Below are 4,683 nucleotides of genomic sequence, written 5' to 3' on the forward strand. Positions count from 1 at the left end.
GATGGCACCTGACAACAACAACAACATAGTTTATACAGACTCTCTGCGCTTCAGTTTCTTTATCTATAAGGTATAATAACAGTTCTACCTACTTCCTCACATAGTCTTCCAGAAATATGTACACTTACCTAGTGGGCTGTAAAAAGCTGTAACAGCTTATTCGTAATCTTGTTTGCATAGAGGTGATAGCCAAGTCAGGAAGATAAATTAGTTCTTGCTGTGAGAGAAGAGAACAAGAACCAAGGACTGAGGACCAAACCCTGGGCAAAGTCCACATTTTAAAGGAAATCATTTTCCTAAGGCGTTTGGAAGCTTGTCTAGTGCTCACTTTGTGTTCCCAATGTAAAAGTATATATATGAGGGGGCTTAAAAAATTCATGGGAAGTTACATTATCTTTTAATTCCATTTTCCATGAACTTTTTGAAGCCCCTATTTTGTAAGTATGAGGTTAGAAGTGCCATTTTGCTCCATTTTATGAAAGAATTATGTTTATTTGCAGTAATAGCCAATCTATATTGTGTTTCTGAGTTGTCTGTAAACCAATCTTTTATAAAAAGAATTATGTTTTAAATGTATTGAGAAAGCTATTTAAAGCTTGTAAGGAATCATTTCATAATTCAAATAGGTCTCCTTGGGTTGTTAAGTAAGTGTATTGTTTACACAAGTTTCTTAAATGAGGCATACCTGGACATTGGTAAGACACTGAGTATAATTGTTAGAATAATCACAAAATGTTTGAAAGGCTAAGGAGTGTTTTCTAAGTATGTTTGGGGGTAGAATATCCCTTTCTAATCTGTGATTCCTTTTTAAGGTACTATTTGCGATAGTTGTTTCTGAAAAAGATTGTTTTGTATATTATCTCCTAAATTAGAATGATTCCTTCAGTACAGTGAAGACAATATACTCCCTTTATTAGTCTTCCATATATCATCTTCCTGAAGTTCTAGTGCTGAAATAATAGCAGTGGAAGTGAACAAGAGGAAGGAAAGAAAGAACTACTTCCACTTGTCATTTATTCACATGGTTAAATTCCAAAGACCAGGTCATTATGCAGAAATTGGCATTATACAAAAGTGGAAGGTTGTGTTTTTTGTTTTTGTTTTTCCTGTTTCAGACCATCCATTTTTCTGATTTTTTTAATTTAAAAGTATCATAGCAAAATAACAGCTAAGATTTACCACACTTGTTCAATCTGTATGCTGAACAAATATAATCTAAGAAACTAGATTATATGAGAAGAATGTGGCATCAGGATCAGAGGAAGACTCATTAACAACCTGTGATATGCAGATAATAGAAACTGTCTTACTGAAAGTGAAGAGGACTTAAAATATTTACTGATGAAGATTAAAGACTACAGCCTTCATTATGGATTGTACCTCAATGTAAAGAAAACAAAAATCCTCACAATAGGACCAATAAGTACCATCATGATAAATGGAGAAAAGATTGAAGTTGTCAAAGACTACATTTTGCTTGACTCCACAATCAACACTCAATGGAAGCAATAGTCAGTAAATCAAATGACATATTGCAGATCTGCACAAGACCTCTTTAAAAGTGTTAAGGAATAAAGCTGTCAGTTTAAAGACTAAGGTGTGCCTGACCCAGGCCCATGGTATTTTCTCTCACCTCATATGTATGTGAAAATTGGACAATGAATGAGGAAGAGTATAGCAGAATCAATGCATTTGAATTGTGGTGTTGGAGAAGGATATTAAAAGTACCACGGACTGACAGACCAACAAACAAATCTGTGTTGGAAAAAGTACAAGCAGAATGTTCCTTAGAAGACAGGACGGTGAGACTTTGTCTCTCATGCTTTGGACACGTTATCAGGAGGGACCAATCCCTGGAAAGGTACATCATGCCTGGTAAAGTGGAGGGTTGGTGACAAAGAGGACGACCCTCAAGGAGATGGAGTTGCACAGTGGCAGCAACAGTGGACTGAAATGTAACCATGTGAGGATGGCGCAGAACCAAGCACTGTTTCATTTTATTGTGCATAGGGTCGCTATGAGTCGGAACCAACTTGATGGCACCTAACAACAATAAGATTTAGTGATATTATGAGTTCAGCTGTAGATTATCACTCTGCTAAGCAGGAGACTTGGAAGCAAAACTGGGTAAAGTCAGGCTGTATGACTGGAGGAACCACAGCTTAAGCACTTCATCTTCCTCCTGTGCTGGGTCAGAACTTCATTTGTGGAGCCACCTCCAGGTCTGGTGAGTCACTGGGGCTCAGGGCTTCCTGCCAGGGTGCTGGGAGCATGGCCACACACTTCCTGCATCGGCTCCATGGAAGCACAGGCTCACTCTGGGATGTCATGAACTTACACGCCTCCCTACCCTGGCCCTCCCTCTCCAATGCCTCTTTCCTTCTTCCCTTCACACCTCACAGCAATTTTGGTGTGCAGGACCTCAGACTACATAGGAGCTGGGACCCCAAAATAGTTGCCTGCTGAATTGGTGCTACTTGTGTGTGCACCAGGAGACCATGGCCACAGAGGAGGATGCCTCATGGGCCAACTGGACTCTGCACCCCCTCTAGCAGGAGGGAGTGAAGAGCGAAGGCCCAGCCTCCCAAACTGGAGGCCTATTTTGAAGGAAGGGATGTTTGACAACCATTGCTGGCCTGCCTGCTGCCTTATTCACGTGCAAAATAGTGGATAGACAATGTTTTACTATTGTCCTTACAAAAAGAGGCACCAACCATCCCTCTCATAGCACTATCTACTCAGCTGGGTTCGATAATTCATTCAATGGCCACACAGAACTCAAACACCATACTCACAATTATAGAGTTTATTTGGAGTTATGGAGTTATTCAGGGCCAGAGATGTTCAGGGCACAATTCTTCCAGTCGGGGCAGTCTCTCCTTAGCCGTGTCCACAGGCAGTCCTCTCTCTCTGCCCTGGCAACGTTACAAAGCTCTTTTAGTGCTGTTGATAAAGGCCCATAGGGCATACCATTCCATCATGGGTCTCAACATGAAGGCATTCGGCTCTAGCTCCATGGGTCAGCAAACCTAGCTCCGCAGTTAAGTGCCTGGAGACAGCTCACTGTGCAAGTAAGCCTCCTGTCCAAAGTTGCTGAGCTTTCGACACAGATAAGAGGAAGAGAGGGAAAAACAGCAATGAAGTGGTGAGCTAAGCCCTACAATGTTCAATAGACTTCTGTGAACCCAGGTGAAGATCTGGTTGACCAGCAGTGTGCCAAGACCTGGGAAATCTTGGGCCCAGAGTCAGTGACATAGCCACAGAGGACTAGAGTGGAGAGTCAATCGTCCAGCTGATAAGAAGAGAGGGCATATACATAAGAACACCCATACTTGCACATAATACCCACTTATCCTGGCTTCAGTGACTGGATGATCAGAGCTCAACCGGAAGTAAAAAGAAGAGGGGGAAAAAAAAAAGTATTCTCATACAATTTGATGAACTTGACGTACACCTATGGAAGCAATAGCTCAAAAGAGGGAACAAGTCCTTATAGCAAGAATCATTCCCACCCCCTCCACACACAGAATAGACAGGGATGGGCAACTTGGACATTGGCTACCCAAAATGAGGGGCGGGGGGCTACAAAGGCAAGAAGTGGCTGGCTTACAAGCTTTCAAGAGGGGACCTAGATCCAGAGGGCCTAGAGGAAGGTAGAATCTCCAGTGAGTAGTATTCAATCTGTCTAGGTGGGGCTGATGTAATGAAATGCAGACGGATCTCTTGTGATACAATAGTGAATAATTGTTACCAGGACTGATTGTGAGGGTAGGAAATGTAAAGGTAGACGTTTTATAGCAAGGAGGGGAGTGATTAACTTTTCAGTCTAGGAGCGGAGGTCCCTAGGACCATCAAGGGAGAAGAGCAGAGAGCGGGACCCTACCCAGAGAAGCAGTGATGCCTGAAATGGAGGCAGAGATGATGACGTGGAGCGATGGAGCAGCTGGAGACTTTAGATCCAGAGAGGGAGAGCGACTGTGTGCTGAAGACCTGGGGGGTATGGGGAAAGGATTGCAGGATATACCCTTTGGTTGGTTGATGATGCATGGAGGGGATTGTAACCATGGCAATGAGATGATATACAATAGAATGAATGTAAAACTAATGTTCTCCCATGTAAACTATCACATAATTCACAATAAAACATTTAAGAAAAAAAAAAAAAGTTGCTGAGCTTTATTTGTTTAGTGAGCTGTTCTCACTGCTCTGTCTCATACTATGGCTGTTCTGATGCTGCTGCTCATCTGCCACTCCTCCAGTGTCACAGCTTTCTGTCCCTAGGTCGAGGAGGTTCAATGCACAGGGATCTCAGGGTCCAAAGGACTTGCTCCACTGCTGGTTCCTCTTCTGTGATGGTAGATAGATCCCAGTTCCTGCTTCTAAGAGGGTTCGTTTTATACATGTTTCAAATTTTTTACAATCACAATGAACTCTTAACCACTCAAAACACAGTCATATAATCCTATCAGCATCTACTCCTAGGAACTTCTCTTATCTAGACCCAGCAGGGCAAGATGATTGGTGGGATTTACAAAGACAAGGGGTAGAAGAGTTATATGCAGTTATTCTCTGTATTGTGGTCATAAATGCAAAATGATTAGATAGTAGATAAGTAAAAGAGTAGATGTAATTATTCATTTGATACCTATATACAAGGGGGCTTCAAAAAGTTTGTATAAAAAT

The 4,683-nt window shown here is 41.9% G+C and overlaps 1 protein-coding gene across 1 annotated transcript in view; it reads left to right on the forward strand.

Moving 5' to 3' along the window:
* The window catches only part of SH3KBP1 (SH3-domain kinase binding protein 1), a 224,528-nt gene that overhangs the window by 183,814 nt on the left and 36,031 nt on the right, over window positions 1-4,683 (forward strand). The window lies entirely within an intron of this gene.

The sequence above is a fragment of the Chrysochloris asiatica genome, unplaced genomic scaffold, assembly GCF_000296735.1.
Source record: "Chrysochloris asiatica unplaced genomic scaffold, ChrAsi1.0 scaffold00018, whole genome shotgun sequence".
Taxonomy (NCBI): domain Eukaryota; kingdom Metazoa; phylum Chordata; class Mammalia; order Afrosoricida; family Chrysochloridae; genus Chrysochloris; species Chrysochloris asiatica.